Genomic DNA, 22,705 nt, shown 5'->3' with positions numbered 1-22,705 from the left:
AAGATCTGCTGGAGAAGGGATAGGCTACCCACTCCAGTATTCTTGGGCTTCCCTTGTGGCTAAGCTGGTAAAGAAGCCACCTGCAATGTGGGAGACCTGGGTTCAATCCCTGGATTGGGAAGATTCCCCTGGAAAAGGGAAAGGCTACCCACTCCAGTATTCTGGCCTGGAGAATTCCATGGGCTGTATAGTCCATGGGGTCACAAAGAGTCGGACACGACTGAGCGACTTTCACTTCACTTCACTAGTATTCTCCATTTCATAGTGACCAATAAGAACTTCCCTGGTGGGGTAAAGAATCTGCCTGCCAATGCAGGAGACTTGGTTGGGAGGATCCCCTGGAGTAGCAAACGGCACCCCACTCCAGTACTCTTGGCTGGGAAATCCCATGGACAGAGGAGCCTGGAGGGCTACAGACCATGGGATCGCAAAACAGTCAGACATGACTGAGCAACTGAACAACAGGGATCAATGCTAAGAACCTTGGGTTCATCGGGGGCCTTGCCTTTTATAAGAGAGCATGAAATTGATCTTTTGTTCAAGAATTCACTTTTAAAATTTAATGCAAAGTTCCCCCAAAACTATGTTGTATTAAAAAGTAGTGATATTGACCCCCCAAAAAAATTTCTTTTCAGGTTTTTAAGGTTTCACTAAGTTGATCCCTGCTTGAAAGAAATGGTAAAGAGTCTGCCTGCAATGTGGGAGACCGGGGTTCAATCCCTGGGTCTGGAAGATCCCCTGGAGAAGGAAATGGCAATCCACTCCAGTATTCTTGCCTAGAGAATTCCATGGACAGACTAGGAGGTCACAAAGTGTCAGACACGACTGAGCACTAAACAGCAAACATAAATAAGGAACTGGAAAAGGGAATGGCACCCCAACTCCAGTATTCTTGCCTGGAGAATTTCATGGACAGAACAGCCTGGTGGGCTACAGTCCATGGGTCAGACACGACAGAGTGCTAACACACACACATAGGTAGATAAGGAGCACTCAGTCAGGACCTCTCAATTAAGTCACTCTTCTGTGTTCACAACAAAAACAAGAGTAACTCTGTGAGGTGATGGGTGTGTTAACTTGGCTGTGATAATCACAACATATGTTAAATCCAGGTGCATACCTTACATACATATAATTTTTAATTGTCAACTATACCTTGATAAAATTGGGGAGGGGAGACAGCTGAAACAGTTATCCTTGGTTTTGGGTCTTCAATGTGTGAATAAGGACACTGGCTATCCTGGATTAGCTCTGTGATGTGGTTTTTTTTTTGTTTTTTGTTTTTTGTTTTTGAGAAGCCCCTTTTCTTGGGAGCAGCAATGAAACTGCTCAGGGTAACCAAGTGCCCTGCCCCTAGATTCTCTTTAGAGAAAGGCAAGGGTCAAGCCCTTTTCTCAAGCAAGCTTGAATCCCATAGGCGCCCTTTTTAACCTTGATCCAGCTCAATGCTTTTCATCCTAAGCATTAGTGCTCCTCCTGGCCTGGATTAGTTAAGATCAGCTCCTGCCCCCAACCCCCCCAACCCTCGAGCATAACCACTCTGATGTCTGCTCCGCTCTTGTTTGAAGACATTACTACCTGAGGCTTTTCCATTTCCCTGTGGGTTTTGGAACCTAAGATGGGATAAGTACATCACATTATCCAGAACTATTTCAGGACAATGGCTGTGGTTTCATTTTGCTGTTCAGTCACTAAGTCAGTCATGTCCGACTCTTTATGACCCCATGGACTGCAGCATGCCAGGCTTCCTTTTCCTTCACTATCTCCCGGAGTTTGCACAAACTCACATCTATCAAGTTGGTGATGCCATCCAACCATCTCATCCTCTGTTGTCCCCTTCTCCTCCTGCCTTCAATCTTTCCCAGATCAAGGTATTCTTCAATGAGTTGGCTGTTTGCATCAGGTGGCCTAAGTACTGGAGCTTCAGCTTCTGCATCAGTCCTTCCAATGAATATTCAGGACTGATTTCCTTTAGGATCCATGAAATTTCACTGCCCTGTGCCTTGCCAGCAGCTGAGCTCCGCCCCACCTTTCGGGGCTCAGTTTTCAATCCTGTCCTCATTTAGAGGCTTCAGGTACCACAAACTCGTTTGTCACAGGCATCTGTTTGTATGACTTAGACTTCAAAAACACTTCCAGCCGAAGAAGAAAGATCTAAAGGTGCTACGTAATTTGGGGAATAGTTCATAGGGAAGTACTCCAAGGTGAATGACAACACTTGCAGTGTGCTTCACTTTTGAAGGCCTGGTTCAGAGGAAAAGGAGGTTAACCTCAGGGGGAAGTCAGTAACAAATACAGTCAAGACCTGCTCCTAAATGGGAGGACACCTCATGCTGCTTGGTTAACTGGTCACACACAACGTGATCAATTTGGCAGGCCCCCAGCTGCCATGCACGTCCACCTCTCCCTCCAACCGTACAGATCAGCTCTATGCTGGGGTCCACTAACGTGGACCTAAATCCTAATCTGGGTCATGCCCGCAGAGTCTCATCCTGCCTGCCTGCTAAGTCGCTTCAGTTGTGTCCAGCTCTTTGTGACTCTATGGACTGTAGCCCACCAGGCTCCCCTGTCCATGGGATTCTCCAGGCAAGAATACTGGAGTGGGTTGCCATGTCGTCCTCCAGGGAGAGTCTCATCCTACCAGAACACTAAGAAGAAGAGGTTCTTCTACAGTCCCTGGAAAGAATGTTGGAAAAAATAAAAAGGGGTCAGCCCTGGGTAAATCACCAGTGGTCCTCGGGGACAGCCCGGACCTGGAAAGGCGTGGCTGCACGGTGCATGCTCAATGCACTCATACAGATGTCCCCGTTCACTGTCTGGAGCATGGGTGGTTGCATCAGTAAATCATCTGAGTGCAGCTAGGGAGTCAACTGTCCCAGCCCAGCAAACCAGTTAAATCAGAAATGCTCCCCTTGGAGGAAAAAAAAAATCTAAAAATAGCACAGAGGACTTTTCAATTCATGCTTTAATCCACTGAAGTCTCTAACTTACAGAAAGATCTGACATTAATCCCAAATGCTCTCAGCAGAGGGAACCCAGAAGCAGCCCTGAGGGTTAGCAGCTTCCCGGGAAAGGCTGATGGACAGAGACAGATGATGGACCCCAGGTGAGCTGAGTCCCCCATGGGTAGGTCCAATCACAGACACCCTGGGCCACCCACCCCACCTCTTCCAGGTCAGGATTCCAGGGCTACACTCTGCTCCATGCTCAGAGGCGGCTGGCAGGGCCCACAGGCTCGGGGAGAGGGCAGTCCAGTCCAGTCTAGCCTAGGGAGGGTCTCAGCAGAGACGGAGAGAGGAAGGGGAGGAGGAGGGTTGTATTCAGCACTGTGGCAGGGTGAAGTGAAATGATTATTTTTATATTTGGGGACAATCATTCACTTTACGGGGCTTCCCAGGTGGCATTAATGGTAAATACCCACTTGCCACAGCAGGAGACAAGACACGGGTTCGATCCCTGGATCTGGACGATCCCCTGGAGGAGGGCATGGCAAGCCACTCCAGTATTCCTGCCTGGAGAATCCCATGGACAGAGGAGCCTGGTGGGCTAGGGTCCACGGGGTCCCAAAAAGTCAGACAGGACTGAAGCAACTTAGCACATTCACTTTATAGTGATACAATCCTTGGATTAAAAACTCTAGAGAAAAAAATAAAATAAAAACTCTAGAGAAATGACCTGCGATTTTCTTCTACTTCTCAAAATGATACAAAAAGGGTAAGAAAATGCTCACAATCTTTATTTTCTAGACCAGAGAGTTCTATTTTCAAAGGCAGAATGGAAATGAAAAACATAAAATTAAATGTAAACGTGTTAGGTGAGTGTTCTTGTTTTATATTGAAAGGTAAAAGAATTAACCTAAATAAATGACGGTGCAAAAACGCAACGAAATCTATGCAGCAGTTACCAATGATGGGAGGGATTGGCATCTGTTGACCAAAAGAGGACATGATTTACTGGGAAGGGAAAAAGGTTAAGTCTGCATTTTTTAAAGTAACTTTTATGTATATCTACGACATGGCAACCCACTCCAGTATTCTTCTGGAAAATTCCACGGACAGAGGCACCCTGTGGGCTGCAGTCCATGGGGCACAGAATCAGACATCACTGAGCAACTGAGCATCACATATAAACATACGTGTGTGGATTTTTTTAATGGAAAAATATAGGTCATAATAGAGAAGAAAATGGCAACCAACTCCAGTACTCTTGCCTGGAGAATCCCATGGACAGAGGAGCCTGGCGGGCTACAATCCATGGGGTCACAAAGAGTCAGACACGACTGAGTGACTAACCACCCACACAGGTCATAAATTCAGTGGTTAACACTGCATTTCAACTTATTTTAATTTCTGTCTTATCTATATTTTCTCATTTTCTAAAAGTAGTTTGATTTTTTTAAAGAAACTTCTTAAATGGAATCCTTTCCTGATGCTTTAAAAAAGTGATTTAAGGCAGACACGGGCTGAAAAGCGTTCCGTTTCTAGGAGGACACGGTGATGGAAAGACCGACACAGTCCCTGAACTCAGGGTGCCCAGAGTTCGGCTGGGAAGACAATCTAGGAGTGAGTGAGTCAAAGGCGATTGGTACCCAACGCGGCATGGGGTCTATGGGAACAGAACAGGGCAGCCTTCTCTGGTCGGAGCAAGGTCAGGGAAGGCCAAGGTGGAAGCCAGGATAACCTCAAGGGAAACAAAGTCACCTACGCTAAGCAAAGTTCGGGGCTGGGGAGGGGGCCAGGAACTGAAGGCCAGTCCAGCCGTGGCCTATGGCCAAGTCAGGTCACGCGGGGAGACATGGCAGGAGACAGAGGCAGGGGCCTTGCTGTCAGAGGACCGGGGGGCAGAGGAGACCCACTTGGAGAGTGTGCAAGGGGTCCTGACTTGGCCACCTCTGCCACCTCCTGGGCACACAGCCTACAGCAGGAAGCAAGGTGAGGGGCCTTGATGGCATCAGAGAGGGTCACCTGAGCTCAGTCCCACCTGAGTGCGAAGCTCCCACCAAGGCCTCAACACATGCTCTGGGCGATGCTTTCTGAGACAGTTACTTCTTCTGAGACTGGAGCCTTAAACCCACAGGCCCTGGGTGATCACCATGGGCACGGCCATCCCCAGCACTGATTAACTCCCCCCTGACCCAGTTTTGCTCACCTGTAAATCAGGAATCATGTATCACAGGATCGTTGAGAGGATTCCGTGAGGTTATTTTAAGGTTGTAAAAATACTAAGCACAGCGCAAGGCATCCACAGAGGCTGGGCCTCTGCAGAGTTCTAACAGGCGCAGGGAATTTAACTTTCTAAGTTCTGTTATTTTTACAAATGCAGGAGGAGAAACATCCTCTGAGTTCCCTGAAGGGAGGACCAGAAAAATCAAATGGCTTATTTGTTAACTTTTTACTGAGCTCCTCCTCCATGCCACACTCGGCTCTAGGTGCTGGAGATAAAGCCTGAACTCAAGAGAGGAAAACCTTGACCTTCACACAAGAGGAAGGGCAGAGAGAGGTGACAAGGACTCGATAGATGACAAAAAGTGGAACCCACAGCGTCTGGACAGAGGCGGAGGGCCCTGCAGAAAACCCAAAGCTGAAAGTGTTAGTCACTCAGCCATGTCTGACTCTTTTGTGACCCCATGGACTATAGCCCGCCAGGCTCCTCTGTCCATGGGATTCTCCAGGCAAGAATACTGGGGTGGGTTACCATGCCTTCCTCCAGGGGATCTTACCAACCCGGGGATCGAACCTGGGTCTCCCTCATGGTAGGCAGATTCTTGACCATCTGAGCCATCAGGGAAGCCTGGAGAAAACCAAACCAGGGAGGCTACAGAGGGTCAGTGGGCTGGGCTGCCGCTTTAATAAGTGGGCAGGAGGAGGAGATGAACTTCACCTTCAAAGACTGGAGGGAGGCAGGGAGTGGCCGACCAGCGGGAAGAGCAGCCTTTGAGAAGGTAGAGAGCGTCTGCGTGGCACGTGTGTACGGAGCAGTAAGGGCCTGTCTTCAGGCAGCACACCCCAGGAAAAGCAGGTCCGATCCCTGTGCCCAGAGGTGGGGAAGTGCCCCATGTGCGGCTTCGGGGTTCCCAGGCCAGAGTCACCCCCTTGGGGAGGGAGCTGCTGATCCAGAGCCTCTGTGAAACAGGCCTGCTGCCTGCCTTCTGCTCGGTTTCCTTATTTAAAACTGGAGATTGATCTGAATTCAGGAACGAAGAAGATGCACGTTCTCTCAGCCAAGGATGCTTCAAGGGCCAGGACAGCTTTTCGACACAACCAGGCACTTCTTTCACATAAAATATTGGGTGTTTCAATATCACTGACATATTGGGTTGGCCAAAAAATTTTGGAAAGCCTAAACGGACTTTTTGGCCAACCTAGTAATTCACCAAAAAAAAAAACTGGTTCATCCTATCCAATAGATTGTACGCCAAGTACTGCATTCTCTCGTTCCCATTTCTCACCCAGAGATAAGGCTTACTTCTGATGCATAGTTAAACTTGTCCATCAAGGAAGACACATGGGGCCAGAAATGTTCCTTCACTTCTGAGTGCAAAGATGGTAAAGTCTCCTACATACGAACCTCCCAGTTGAGACATTCAGAGGCGCATATGCATCTAGTTCCAGCTAGGAACCAGAGCCTGTGCCATCAGCGTCCTGTGTGAGTGACGTTGCAGCTGGCCCTCCGTCTCCTGTTGCTGACGATCCTTCAGCTCTGCCATCTCCCACCTCCTCTCCCTCCGGCAGTCAGTAACTCTTCTTGCCTGTTCACTCGATGCCAGCCCCTGTTGACCAGCCATTGTACTGTATTGCTGAACTTTTCAAGGTACTGTGCTGTAAGATTAAAAATGCTTTACTTTTTGTGTTTGATTTTTTATGCATGATTTGGGTGAAAGGTCTTATAAGCCTATTATAGTACAGTGCGTGCATGCTCTTTCACTTCAGTCGTGTCCAACTCTTTGCGACCCTATGAACTATAGCCTGCCAGGCTCCTCTGTCCATGGGGTTCTCCAGGCAAGACTACTGGAGTGGTTTGCCATTTATTATAGTCCAGTACTATATAGCCAACTGTGTTAGCTGGGTACCTAGACTAACTCTGTTGGATTTAAGAACATGCTCTTGGAATGAAAGTCATTCATATGTCAGGGGCTTGACTGCCAAGAGACTGCAACAACCTCACTCAGAAACAAACAGGTGCAGGGGTCAGCAAACCTTCAGGCCAAACCCAGCCTGCCCGCTGCCGCTGAGGATAAAGTTTTAATAGCACTCAGCCTTGCTCCTTCATCTGCCTATGGTCGATCGCTGCTTCCACACTGAAATGCAGAGGTCAGTGGCTGCCAGAGCCTAAAATACTTACTACCTGGCCCTTGACAGGAAAAGTCTGCCAATCCCTGATATAGAGAGATGAGTCCAATCAAGGAAGATTCCTCTTCTGAAATTAGGTCTGAATTCAATCGTGAAAAAATCCTCTCAAGCTTTATACTAAATTTTCAGTGAGTAAACTAAAATGTATATTTTTAAAATGACTTCTACATGGCAATTTTCTAGAGACTCCAAATAACACCTTAATTCTCACAAGATATAAGCTGTCTTGTATAATATGCTTTCAACTGTGTCAAAAACCAAGTGAAACACCTGCGCGCTCACCTGGCTCAGATCCAGGCTTGGAAAAGTGACTCAGATTCTCTTTAACAGTTTTTGCTTTCTTTTGTGTGGCTTTTTGATGCATGGGAGAATTCAGTCTGCTTTTCCTGTGACTTGGGGCATTAATGCCTGTATTTCATTTCTTTCTATGATTTTACCATTTAACATTCATTCTAAATATGTTTGTCTAACTCAAGAAGTCTCTCAACCCCTATCTTTCAACTCATTTTTGGGGAAAACACACACTTGCCTATGACTTATCCATCAATACCACCCTCGCCCACTTTCCCAACCAGATGTATTTATCTCAGGTCTTAGCTCCCTCTTAATTCTCTTCCCTTTATTTTCTCTCACAGCCTACTTTTGTTCTGATAATCATATAAATTCATTTAAACTTGTATATTTACAGTAACTCTCCCTCTAGTGGTTAATGTTTTCATTGAACACTATTATTCTAGTTGGTTTTGTTTACCGATGATTTTTCCAAACCCAACATTTCTATTCAAGAGTTGCGTCTCTAACTATTCCTGGCCACTGATACTATATTACTGAGCATTTTTTGCAGCAAAGGTCTTTAAGTGCTACATGGTCCAAGAATGTACTGAGATATTTTTCGATCTTTGTTGCTGTATTTAAAGAGAAAATGTGTTAATAACAACACCAGTTGTAATCCAACTCTGGACAGGCCAGAGCTTTGACAAATCTTTGTTAGCCTCTAGTTTCCTGGGCAGGCAGGGTCTCTACTATAAACAGAAGTCTGAGGATGACACAGTTGAATCTGGAAGGGGACCCCGCACACTGCTGTTAACAGCTCAGACTGTGTCTGACTGCCGCGGACAGCTCTGCCCAGCTATCCAGCCTGGACTGTCCCCCAGCCAAGCCCTCTCTGTGGATTTCTAGTTGTAATCCACATGGGTCTCTGGCTGCCTCACCTAGAAAAACAAAAAGCAGGGCAATACCTGCTCCCCAGCTGCAGACCAAGGCCTAGGAGCTGTTCTAAGATTGTCAGGAAGCCACAATTCAGTTGCTCCTATTACAATTCCCTGATGACATTCCCTAGGCATCTTAGGTCAGCTTCCTATCGCAGTGTTACATCTCAGCTGGCTCTAACTGGCTGGCCTGGTCTACCTTCTTGTGGAACATAAGCCTGGGGCCTCCACACTCTTACAGACCCCTCTTATCTGTAGGGAAGTGGGGGTGCTGGGGGACTTCACAGAGCAAGGACCAATACCATCATCTTGTAATCTGCCCTTCACTGCTCTTTAATTTTTTTTTTTTTTTAACCACACTGTGGCATGTGGAATCTTAGTTCCCTGACCAGGGATCAAACCAGTGGCCCCTGCAGTGGAAGAATCGACCACCATTCTTAACTACTGGACCACAAGGGAAGTTCCATGCACTTCATTGCTTTTAATTCATGTTATCCTGCCAATGTCCCAACTAGTCCTTTTATTAAATATTATTGTTGCCATATGATAATTTTATCTCAGGAAATATTTTTGTAGGAATCCACAAGACAGACACTGTTAGGACCTTTATTGCTGTTAAAAAGGCACCATTTTTTCCTGCAGTGCTTCTCCCAACACCAAAGAAAGACAGCAGGAAAAATAGCAAATAAAGGAGAAGCAATTTATTGTGTTTATTGTTTATTTACAAATAAACTGTTTCTTTTAACCCTTTGAGGATGGGTTTTACTTTGGGTCTACATAACTCTACAAGGAGTGCCAATGGAAAAATCCAATGGAAAAATCCAACATGAAAAGGTATGTTCAGATCAGCAAAGTTGCAAATTACTGGAGAAATGTTCTCTAGGCTTTACTGATGAAAATAACTATTACTAGACCCTCTGCTTTTTGCAGATATACCCAGGGTAGGAACTCTCAGCTATCAAGGCACTGAAGATTCGGGAAGAAATCACCGAACCATCCCTGGGAGAGAAGAGGGTTTCTGTTTAGATATAAGTGGTCTTCTCACTGTACTTACTTGTACCTTCACAATATACTTTTAAAGATTTTTTTCCTAAAGACCAATAGCTACTTTTTATACTGTATGATTTCAATGTTAAGGTTATCATACAGTGGCAGATTTTAAAACATGAATTTTATCTATTGAAATAATTTTTGGAGGTAAAAATATTCACCTGTGGCCTGCCCTGAGTACAAAACCGCACAGCCAATCATCAGACTAATTACTAGTCAGATGCAAATATCAGATACTAGTACTCGGAATTCTGGGACTTGAGAACTCTTCTGCAACAGATTTCAAATTTGCTGACATTAACAACTATGGGAATTTCATTATAACTCTATGAAAGAGAGTCTTTAAAAGTCAAAACCAAAAACAATATCAAAAATAACACATCTACGCCACTTAACCATGCTTGTAAATTAAGCCAAAGAACTAAAAAGTTGTGTCCGGATTTCTAATGTCATACCTGCAACTGAACAAAGAGAGCTGCTCTGCTTTTAAATCTCTTGTATTTAAAGGCACTGTTATTTGTCTGGTTTTCCCCTTTCATCTCTAATCAGCACCATTCCCCTTACTGGGTGTGGCAGAAAGAACAGGCTTTAGAAAATGACAGAGCTGAGTATGAATGCTGGCCCCCACTAACTGGACCTTCAGTTAACTTCTCCCATCTCAGTTCTCTCAGAGTAAAAGGGGCTCATGATGCCTATCCAATAGGGCTCTGTGGCGAAAAGGGGTCTCAATGAGATGCTGTGTATAAAATTTACAGTGCGCATGAAGAGCCAAGTTATCTCATGCCGAGAGCACTTTGCAAAGTCATTTCACTTCCGTGAACCTGTCATGGAAATATAATCCTTTTTTTTTTTTTTTTTTTAGTGAATAAGGATATAAGGACTCGGGGTGAGGCGGTTTTCCTAAAGCCCACGGACCAGGGAGATGGAGCCAGTCTCCCGCACTCAGAACCACCTCCTGCCTCGCCCAGTAAGAGCAAGTCAAGAGATCGACCTCTGCTCTTCAAATGAGCTCAGTAGGGGATGGAATCCTGCTAGGGAATCCTCTTATTTTTCTCATGTATCCCACCCTCATAATGTGAACTGCAAACATGCGGTTCAGAATAGCCTTGGCCACGGGGATGATCAGAGTCAACTGAGGGTGAGAGCAACACTCGGCGGCAGAGAAAGGGGGCCCAAGACGCGAAGCACGCTGGGCCCTGCCCCGTAACCTTCTCCAGGAGGAACCCAGCCGTGGCTGCCCCGATCGGGACAGGCAGACGGGCCCGTGAGCTGATTTGGGGGAATGAAGGAACCACTTTCCTGCCTGAATTTGGTGCAAATTATGAATCCTAAAGACCTTCTCTGGACATTTCCACTCATCACTGACAATCTTGCTGTGTCCATCAGAGCTGACACAGATGCAGAGCAAACCGAGGTGGTCCCCACTGCAGCTTCAGGAGGGGGCAGCCCGCCCCCTCCCCATATACCCGCCCCCTGGAAGGTCGGTGCCTTCTGACACTGACTTCCAATGACAGCGACTCCACAAGGTTTCATCAACCAGGATGCCCCGCACTCACTTATGAACACAGCTACGGACTTATGGAGAGAGGGGCCAGGTGCTAGAATTTGTCTGAAACCTGCTGCATCCCCTTTGTGCATAAAAAGGCCGAGATGTTCAGTTCTAACATTTGCCTGAAAATAACGCTTGGAATTTGGTTTCCAAAAAGTTGTACACTTGGGGCGAAAAAAAATAACAAAAACGTAAAAAAAAAAAAAATCAAAGTATTTGTTAAAATCCTGAGAACCTTAATTGGGCACAAGTAATGATAGAACCATCTGTCTTGAGTGCACACAGGTACATACCTGTGTGGCCTTTTACTTGTAGTTTAAATTTTTGCTGGATTTTAGCAACGTGATCATCCAGTCTGTTACTTTACTCTGGATTGCTTCTTATTAACAGGGTCTCAAAATAATCATCTCATATGGAACAGTGCCCACCTCATACACATTTATCTGAGACTTTAGCACCAACCTATCCCTAAAATCCCTTGTAGCTCAGATGGTAGAATATCTGCCTGCAGTGCAGGAGACCCAGGTTCAATCCCTGGGTCAGGAAGATACCCTGGAGAAGGGCATGGCAATCCACTTCAGTATTCTTGCCTAGAGAATTCCATGGACAGAGAAGCCTAGTGGGCTAGAGTCCATGTAGTCAAAAAGAGTTGGACACGATTGAGCGACTACGCTTTCATCTCTAAAATCTAGCCTAAGTAACAGAAATGAAGTAATAATACATAACCTGGGATGATGTCCATGTTAACAAATGGTTTAGCAATTCCAATCAAACTTCTAGAAAATACAAGCTGGTAAATACAAAGTAACCAAAGCCATGCTTCCCTGGGGTGAGGAGAACAGGTGAGGACATAGGGAAGGGGCGTACAGACACTCATACAAATCCAAAAGACATCAGAGATGCTGTGACTATTATTCAATGTAAATATAGAACATTTCTGTATAACTGAAGCACTTTGTTGTACACGTGAAACTCACACAGCACAGTAAATCAACTACATTTCAACAACAAAACTTTTTTTAAAAGCCTCAGGCATAGAAAATTGTTTTTAAGTCTCACCTGCGATTACTGGTTTGATCATCAGTCTTTCCATCTTAGAAAATCATCTATAAATTCATGACATTCAGCATCTCGAGAGGCTACTAAGAGGCAAGCAGAGGATGCCTGGCCCCACCCTGATACCCAGAGCCCCCAGGCCATGTGGGGGGTAGAGGGGAGGCAGGCTTCTCATCTGACTGCCCTTTATCTTATGGTTGCTGAACTGAGAAGGAAATGGAGTCTAGTCTCCAAAGCGAGCTCAGAACAGCTTGAGAGGAGGAAGACAGCAGGGCTCCTCAAGCTATGTGACACTTGTGGCTTCTAAGCAGTTGGCATGAAACCCCCAGCCTGTGCAATGCCAGGCCAGGACTTCCTAAGCAATTGCACAAAGAGTTTCTCATCTGACATCTGTCTCCTGCAAACACTAGAGAACTTAGGTGACGGCCAAGGATTCGAGGGTGTGAAGGAAAGTGAGTCATGGGACCGAGGCAGGCACTGGAGGCTGAACGAACAAGAAGAGGGAGAGGGAGGTGGCAATGTGCAAAAAAATGAGAGGGAGAAAAGGCGGAAAGAATCAAGGGCACCTGTAAAAACATACCTCCAGTTTTCTCCTGGCTCCTATATTAGTGACAAATACATGCTTTTTGGATATTTAATATATTTTTACTTTGAAATAACGTGAGGTTTGGGCTTCCCTGGTGGCTCAGTACTAAAGAACCACCTGCCAATTTAGGAGATGTAGGTTCAATCCCTGGGCTGGGAAGATCCTCTGGAGAAGGAAATGGTGACCCACTCCAGTATACTTGCCTGGGAAATCCCGTGGACACAGGTCCGTGGGGTTGCAAAAAGTCAGATACAACTAGAGACTAAACAACAAGCATGAGATTTACAAAAGAGTTGTCAAGGACCGACAGTTTCTGTAAAACTTTCATTCAGTTTCCCGTAATGTTAACATCTTATATGACACATATATTTTCTGCTGCCATGTTCCTCATGCTATTATCAAGAACAGCAGGAGACTGATTCACAAAATTAATAATCCCATCTTTGCTCGCAGCAGTTAGGAACCTGGGATGGAAGATGGCAAAGACACAAACATCTGCTTGTGTGAAGGGCTCCCGGGCAGAGTCCCTCCCCAGCCTCTGACCTCCACGCCTTAAGCTGCCCAGCCGCAAGGACGTGGCAAAGAAATCTTCTCAAAGAAGAGAGCATGGGGGAAATTGCCAAATGAGTCGAAACAATTTCTCAGAACCTTTTTTTTTTTCTTTAAAGTGAAAGCGGTGACACCGTGGGGCTGGGACATTATCAAAAGGTGAGAAATCTGCTACGAGTGATGAAAGGCACCAAAAAGCACTGAGAATCAAATACACTGTCCCTGACCCAGCACAATCAGAGTGTTCATTCAACCACCATCTCCACGTACACACAAGTGAAGGACTAGCTCAGAGCTCTCAACAAGAGCTAACAGCCAAGAGCACCTTTGTGAAGGAGATTTCAGTAAAAGGATGAAAAAGCAATGTGATGATACCCCCATTCCTGGGAGATATTAAAGTCAAAATTAGATGATAATTGCGGCTGCTACTCCTTCAAAAGGAAGGGAAAGAGAACGCAGCAGTTGAGACCAGCTCCCGTGCTGATGTGGAAGCTGCCGGGGTGATGTTCTCGAAAGAGACACACACGAGTTGCCTGACCCCCCCAAACTACGCATGTAAACCACTGCCTCCTTGCCCCTCAAGACAGCTGTTCATTTTACAAAAATGAGTTTCACACAATTCTGCTTTGGAATCAAAATTTAAATGCATGTTCCCCCACCCCCCAACATCACTGTTTTTCCCCACTAATTACAGAAAATAAAACTTCTTGAAATGCTCCGACACCCAGCATACGATGCTACAGCTGGTGGGCATCTAGGGACGTCCACCCACCACCATCAACGTTGCCTCCTCGTCTCAACCTAGAGATGCGTGCCACCCAGAGAGGGGCGGTCATTCATCCGACGCTCCTCAGTCTCTTAACCCACTCAAAGACTAGCGCACCGAGAGCCCGCCCCACACAACCGATCAGGCTTGAAGACGAAAACAGAGTTTAAGTGCTACCTTGACACAAACACAGAGCTTGTCTTACTTAGGGTACTTGATACTTGACTCTGTAATGTCCACCGCATTAAGTCAAGACAGAAGCCAGATGACTCAGATGTTCACTCCAAGGGCTTCCCTGGTAGCTCAGCAGTAAAGAACCAGTCTGCCATGCAGGAGATATAGGTTCGATCCCTGGTCTGGGAAGATTCCACGTGCTGTGGGACAATTAAGGCCACGGGCCGCAACTAGTGAAGCCGGAGCGCCCTAGAGCCGGTGCTCCACAGCAAGAGAAGCCACCGCAGTAAGAAGCCCGCACCCCACAACGAACAGTAGCCCCTCTTACTGTAACTAGAGGAGAGCCCGAGCAGCCATGGAGACACCAAATAAATCAATACATAGAATCACAAACCCAGAGTTCATCAATTCCTAAGGGGAGAATCCACAGATAAACGTGGTAAGATCAAGGAGCTCCCTGGAATCATGGGTGACTTTTTACATACGTACCTGCGCAGTTTTCTGAGGGCCTATAGCTTTCAGAAGATTCTCCAATGGTCTGCTCTAAATAATTTCCTAAACAAAGTAAGAGAGGGAAAGCCTAGAGCGGATAAGGGAATAAAATCTCTGACCATCCCCCCACCTTCACTTACCATTACCTTAAATAACATCAATAAGTGTGTGCAAGACCATAAATCCCCAATATTCAGTCTGAGTGGGTTCTTCTAAAACTTATTTTTCTTTTAAGCAGCTTTCTGTCTTCATGAGATGAAAAGGCTGTCAAGCAGAAGACCGCTTTAGATCACATGTTTGGACAGAAAGACAGACCGGGATGGGTGTCAGGGACTACAGACGCCCGGAGCCAGAATGGGCCGCCAAGGTGGACAGATCCGCCCCTCAGCTGCGCAGACACAGGCATGAGATGACTGGTCCGAGGCCAAAGGGACTTCAGTGTGAGACCACCCCACGCCCAGCAGGCTTCCGCTGAGAATGCACGAGCGCCCCCCAGGGGTGTTTATGGAGGTGTGGGGTTGGCCTGAGAAACCCAGACTCCCTCCCTTCTGCTCTCCAAACAGTCTCCATAACTCCTTGTCCAATCTGGGAGGCCGAGAAAGAAAGTAAAGATGGAGAAAAGTAGCTAAACGCCAAAGAGGACGAGGCTGGGAGCTAGAGGGAGGCTACCACTGCTACAACATCTCCCACGGCCGTATCCAAAAGCGCATGGCCCCTCCTCAACACCGGGAACTTGCCGCAGCCCTCCTGGACTCGTCCAGGCGCCAGGATCAAGGGAGAGACCTCGAGGAGCGGGCTGAGGGCCCTGTCCGCCCCCGAGGTGGGGGTGGCCGGCGGGCTACTCTGCCTGCCTCGGAAGGACCAACAGAGCCCTCTGCAATCTCCCCATGGAGAGGACGGAAGCAATATCACGGCCCTGCTGTTCCAAAGGGGAGGAGAAGGAAGGAGGTGCCTGGACCAGAATCCAGGATGGCCGGTTGGTCATCGGCCCAAGACCAGGCTGCCCATCCCTGCGGCCGCTGTCCTCAGGGTCAACCCCGGGAGGCCGGGCCCTGGGGCGTCTTCCAGTTGCTCTCCTGTGAGTCATCGCCCGCAGTGTGAGGCCGCGTGTGTCACCACCCCGTCAGCCCGTGGATCCAGAGCCACAGCCTGCTAGCAGGCCCGACGGCACAGCCCGCCCGCGGGTGACTCAGCCGCCGCCGCCCCGGGCCCCTCTCCTCTCCTCTTCCTTGTGCGACTCTGCAGATGCCTCACCGTGACACCTTTTCCTTCTTTCCAGAAAAAAAAGAAAAACAGGATGGAACGGGAGAGCCTGGAGGGGAGGGAGAAAGCGGGGGACAGAAGCGGGAGGAAGTGGGGGCTGGGGGACAGCAGAGGAGCGAAGGGAGGCCCAGAGGGAAACTGAGTCAGAGCGCCCACAGGAATGCCCCCAACAACGCCAGGGCTCAAGGGGGAGCGGCTGGGGGAGCCCTGCACCTGCAGCTCTGCTGGGGCTCAGGGGCCGGGGTCCCCACCTCACAGATGGAACCAGGAGAGCAGGGGTGGCCCCAGGCCTCCCTGAGCTGAGACCCCCATCTCTGGGGGCCCCACACGCCCTGCTGCCTGCACGTGGCGCCTCACCTCCCTTGTGAGCACAGGGCCCCGGGCTCACAAAGTTCCCCCCCCAGTCAGCTCGCAGCATCCGATGGGCCCCCACTCTGGCCCAGGTTCCCAGCAGGGGCGTTCGGGCTGCTGGGCATTTGTTGGGCATCCCCCAGCTGGGAGCAGTTCCAGGTGGCCCACAGCTCAGCAGCAGTGACTGCCACTGGCCAAGGGGCTCTGTCCAGGGATGTGTTCCTGATGCAGACCCCTTGAGGACCCCAGCCCACAGCCACGGGGATGTGAAGGGAGATGCCACCACCAGTGAGATCTCTTTGCCCGCTGGACACACCCTCCTGTCCCAGACTGGGCCAAGCAGCAGCCCGCTCTGGGCACGACGCTGCCGATCTCATGGGCATCATCACTGGGCAATGACCAGTGCCCAAGCATCGCCCCGGCACTAAGATCTGGTTTCCTTTCTTCCTTGCCTTCTCTCCTTTGACACTGTGGGTGGCATCGAACCCGGCGGGACAGAGGGTGTGAATGATCCGCGGCCACAAAGGGGTCAGTGATGTCCTTCCGGCCACTCCCAGCAGAGACTTGGCATCTCCTGGGCGTATCAGCCCGAATGATCAAAGACAGACCAAGAAGAGTAGGGGGCTAATATCCTGATGCTAGGAAAATGGGAAATTCCAAAAAAAAAAAAAAAGAAAACCCAACAAACTACAAAGAGATCAAACGACCTTTCACAAGCCAATGAAAATGAACCCGTCATTTCAAACAAGTTCACCAACTTGCCACCAAGTCCCTGCTGAAAGGAAGCAGGTGTTAGAAATGCAGAATGATGTGCTTGAGGACTGATGGGAAACTCCACTCAACTTTGATCCTTCTCAGCCTGAGTCCTCTGTGTCCTCGGCGCCTCCCTCTGCCCTGAAGCGATGCTTCTCTTGCAAAGGGCCAAGAGTCGGCAAGACCCTCTAAGCATTCCACACTCACAGCTCACTCCTGCTAAGGATAAAGGCAAACCTAACATACAACCATTTTTATTCAGTCACTTGAACAACCCTTCAGAAAAGGTCATCAATTCAAAACACTCTACCTAAGAAAATTAAGCTAAAGATGGGCAGGTTCTGTCTCCATGTGGGTGACAAAGAGCTAAGAGGACTCAAGGGCTGAGGCCCTTAGTTCCCCATTCTTTTCCATCTCATGGGACAGCTCAGCAGGCTTTGACCACAGACACTAACTTCAAGAAGACTCGGGAGGCAGCCGAGTGACTAAGTCTTGCATTAGGTGAGTAGAGTGGGAAAGCATTCAGAACATGCAAATATGTGAACCAGTCGGGGAGAAGGACTGCTCGCCCAATAATCCCTCATGTCTGGGCTTCCAGTCATCCATGATCCTTTCTGCAACACAGGTTTGGGACTGCTATTATTTTTACTTACAGATGAAGACACACAGGCTTATTAGAAAGGCTGGGTGCCTTACCTCTGGGTACGCAGGGGTAAAGCCTGGTGGCTCAGGACACAGATTCCAGTTCCCTACCATAAGATGAAGAGTTCTTTCCATTGTACCAGTGCCTGGCTACCTAGAACTGAATCTCTGCAAAAGATAACTGTCTCACTAATCAGACCCCAAGTCATTTCTCAAGGACCAGTTTGCTTCAAAGATGCTACCTCTCTGTTCATCCTCCAGGAATTATGTCAGACGGCATGCATTTTAGACATCAGTGTGTTCAGTTTCTGAAAAAGGATCATGATTATATCACTCTATTGAATAGCAGCCATGTAGAAAGACTATTTATAAATAAGTTCTATTTGTGCTTGACTTTTTAACCAAAGCATCTTACAACCAAGAGATCCTGAAATAACACAGGATACTCAAGAGAAAGGTAACCAAGACATATAATTAAAAATGCTGGAAAACAAACAACGTGACCCACGAATCCTTTTCCTTTAGCTTCTTAGAGATGTAAGCTCTTAAAAGCAAATCATGTGAGAAACTCAAAAGGTTAAGTAAGCTAAATGAGCGAGCAGGCATCAAATACTAAATGCAAGTTAAGATCATGCTGAGTACCAAAACCTAATCATCAGTGCATGGCCCTTTTTCTACTTTGAAAAACTAAACAGGCACAATATATCCTAAAGCGATTAAATTGCAAAGAGCACAACATACAGTTGTCAAGGCTCTCTGTCTCCAGATTCTCAAAGCTCGCTGTTCTACCAAAACAACGCCTACAAACTGCAAAAATAATCACTGCCAAAGCTACCCTAGGTGATTACATAAAATTCTTCTAAAAAGCTGAAAAAAAACTGATTTAATCATGAACAACGAAAGTAAAAACGCTGCTTACCTTGTAGAAAACAGGTTTCACCCTTGTGGATTTTCTTTCACAGCCTTAAGCCCAATACAAGTATGCACAACGCGCCAAGAAAATTTGACAAAGCCTAAAATTATTTACTGTCTTCAAATTCTCCTTCTCTCTTTTCAAACATCTTTTACAGAGCAAATATTCAAAATTTCCCTAGGACTTTCTGATATCTTTATATTTCAAAACAACAGAACTATTACATCAGATGTCCATTTAGAGACCTATGCAACCCTGGCAAGAGAGAGGACAAATTGACAACGCCACCAAATAACGACTATCTGAGAATTCTCTTATCCTGAGCTATAGAGTGCTTGAAGATTACTGCCAGGATCCCTTCTGGAAAAAAAGGCTGATCTTCTCTGCCTAACAGCCTTGAGACATTTCAGAGTAAAAATCAACTTTCAAGACAGAGAAAAGAAAACCATGCACCACGCACGCCTGTGTTTGGATCTGGAATCCACATCCCTGAGAATCAGATCCCTCGGTTTACTTACGTGCCGTACATAGACAGGAAAAGTTCAGGGAAATCTGCTCCCTCTGGGAGCAACGATTCCATCTACAGTCGGCTGTTGGGAAGTGAGTATGACATGCGTTTGCTCTCACTCTCATCCCCAGGCGGAGGGGGAAAAAAAAATCCCAAACTGCTCTTTCAAGTCACATTCACAAGGGCATCCTAGCGCCACCAAGCTCTTCCTCCAAGGCAGCCCGGGGGGTGGGGATGGCTGCGGATTTCCACCTCACGCCCTGAGCCCGCCGGCTCTGGAAAGGTGCCAGGTCAGGACACATAGGGAGACGCTAGAACCACCAATCACCAGTGCTACGTCTTCCCAGCCAGCTCAGGGGCAGCAAACCACACCAGCAACCCTTCTGGGGACCGCTTTACACACCTCAAGTTCCCAAACAAATCAGAAACTCCTTCAACCCCCTCACCCCCAGAGAAACTGTTTATTCCTTTCAAACTCCCAACTGTTATAATAGTGAGAGCTAATTGCTAACAATACTGGGGGAAAGAATAAAAACAAGGTCCCCACACAGGGGAGGGTGACAGACCACACAAAGAGCCGTGACAGTAATAGGCACCCTTGAGGAGAAAGAAGGCGATCAATTATAACCCATTTGCAGAAATTGCGGGGCTGTCAAAAGCCCTGCTTACAGCTGTGCTTCATCAAGCCAGGCCGCGTTTGATTTTCAAGGGAAATTATTCCTTATTCTCAAATCTAGTATACGGTGAGTGAAATACCCCAAACAGCCCAGGTTCAACCGGGATCTTATCTGAACAGAAATTAATGATCCCCAAGAGGGCTGATGGGCCAGCGTGGGAAGCCCAGGAAACAGGGAGGTCTCCCCTCTGGGGACTGACCACCTCCTATGGGCACCAGGGGACATTTCCAGGGCCAGCACACACTGGACACGCACCATCAGACTCCCAGATCACCATTCGAAAAACAGACAAGCGTCGCTTTTAGATGTCACCCACTGTTTCCTAGGCGGCTAACAATAAGAACAGAAATTTTATTTTTTAATTCTGCAGCTCAACACTTCCTTTTCACTACCATCCATCACAGTGATCACTTCTGATGATCACAGATTCTTCTTTGCCAAGGAACAAAGAATATGTAAACTCAGTAGCTGCAATGCATTTGCTTGAATGTTTTTAAAATGTACTGACATCCATTATTATTGGTAGATCTCTTCAGATTTGAAAAAGATGAGATGATAACTGCTCTAGACTTGAGAGGAATTTGACAGCAAGTGCTTAACATGCTAATATTCTTTTTTAATATTTCTTTCTTCTGTATTCCTTGGCATTCCTTTGCTTTATCCTTTAATCATTTTAGCAGTGAAAATGAGCTCAGAGGGCTCCAATTTTGAGCTCAACTGCATCCTTCATTCCTCTTCTAAATTTCTAACGGATGCCCCAATGTTCATTTTATAAACCTTTGCTTAGTTATGCTAACTACTGTTAAGTAACAGAAATGGAAATAGCCTCAACATGGTAACTTTCTGCAGATTTATTTCACTGAATCGTAACATAAAACTTGGAAAAGCATTTCCTTCTTAAGAACTTTGACTTGGAACTCAAACAGACCATGGCAGAGAGGAAACCATTATCCCCGATGGCATTCATGACCCTCCCCCACCCCCAAGCTGCCACCATATGCCAGTGCCCCCAGGCACAGGATCTTAGACAGCCCAGCTTCTTGAGGGTTTCCTTAGCATTTGCCTTGTTTAAAAAATTTAAGAGAGATTTCCCTAGAGGTACAACGGATGAGAATCTGTCTGCCAACGCAGGGGACACAGGTTCGATCCCTGGTCTGAGAAGATTCTACATGCCATGGAAAACTGAGCCCCTGTGCTGCTACTACTTAAGCCCATGCGCCTAGAGCCCCGGCTCTGCAACAAGAAGCCACTGCAAGGATAAGCCCACTCACCACAATAAAGTGTAGCCCCTACTTGCCACAACTAGAGAAAGCCTACGTGCAGCAACCAAGACACAGCACAACCAAGTGTAAATTAACTTTTCTTTAAATTTAAGACAATGCAGTCCAAACACATCCATTTGATGCTGTAGGATCCACTGCTTCGTTCACACACACACACACAATGAATTTGAGCTATAACACTGGGTTCCCAAAAGTAAATAACCAACCAGAGTTGGAACAGAGCAGAAAGACGAAAAATCCGTATGACTTCAGTTTAGTAAAAGAAATTGCCTCCTGGGTATAACCAGACCAGTGAAAGCAGCTGAGTAATTGGTTTGCATGAGGAATTGGGAAGAAAGAGAAGGGAGATTTTGGAGGAAGTGGATAGGGAATGGGGTGGGATGAGAAACAAAAACAGGGAAGAGAGGTAAGGACCAGGTGTCAGCAGCCACTAGAATCGGCCCTGAAACTGGCAAGCTCTAACCCCATCCCCTCTGCCCCAAACCGAAGGCCACCAGTCACCTGAGGCTGTACCACTGGCCATGACCAAGGCACCAGCTCCTGGTAGCATTAGTTTAAGCCCAACTGGGGTGTAACCAGGCTGTAAGTCTTATTCAAATGCCTGTGATGGTTTATATTTCCTCCATTCTTGCTTTGTATTTAAGATGAAAGCAAGAGCGAGAAACCATGAATAATCTCAAGGTCGGTTAAAACTGGACTCTGAACTAAAAGACATCATGTCAGACGGACCATTCCTGAAAGGAGAGCTGACTAAGAACAGTTAAAAATGCAGGAAAGGAATGTGACAAGCGTTGGTGAGGATGTGCAGAAATCGGAGCCATTATACATTGCTGGTGGGAATGGGAAACGGGTACAGAGTGGTCTGGGCACGACAGTCAGACTGTTCTGCAGAAAGCTAAACACAGAATTACCACATGACCCAGCAATTCCACTCAGAGTGGTGGACCCAAAAGAAGTGAAAACAAGCTTTGAGACAGACATTTGTATGGCAGTGTCACCGCAGCATTACTCACAACAGCCAAACAGTCGAAACAAGCCACGTTCCCATCAGTAGATGAGTGGATAAACAAGACGTAGTATATACATACAATGGAACATCAATCGGCCATAAAAGGAGTAACGTCCTGATACGGGCTACCACACAGAGGAACCCCAAAAACATCACGCAGAAACAAAAGGACAAATCTTCTACAACCACACTTCTATGTGGTAACCAGAATAGGCAAATGAGAAAGTATAATGGGGGTTACCATGGGACCAGTGAGTGGGATGAATAGGTAGTTATTGTCTAACAGGTCGAGGGTTTCTACCAGGCAGGATGAAAAAGACCTGGAAATGGTGATGGCTTACACAAAACTGTGAATGCACTTAATGCCACTGACACACACTCCAAAATGGCGACAACGGGAAACTGTATGTTTCGTGTATTTCACCACAACGAAAAGACAACACCCTTAAAATAATCTTCAGCAAAATAAAAGTAGTAAAAGAAAATTTTTGTAATTTTTTGTGACCTTCAGAATGCCTGAACACAGA

The 22,705-nt window shown here is 46.9% G+C and overlaps 1 protein-coding gene across 7 annotated transcripts in view; it reads right to left on the bottom strand.

Annotated features, from left to right (window-relative positions):
* The window catches only part of TIAM2 (TIAM Rac1 associated GEF 2), a 237,449-nt gene that overhangs the window by 21,933 nt on the left and 192,811 nt on the right, over positions 1-22,705 (bottom strand). The window lies entirely within an intron of this gene.

Source organism: Cervus canadensis, chromosome 33, assembly GCF_019320065.1.
Source record: "Cervus canadensis isolate Bull #8, Minnesota chromosome 33, ASM1932006v1, whole genome shotgun sequence".
NCBI classification, from domain to species: Eukaryota; Metazoa; Chordata; class Mammalia; order Artiodactyla; family Cervidae; genus Cervus; species Cervus canadensis.
This window is presented reverse-complemented; position numbering and strand designations above follow the sequence as displayed.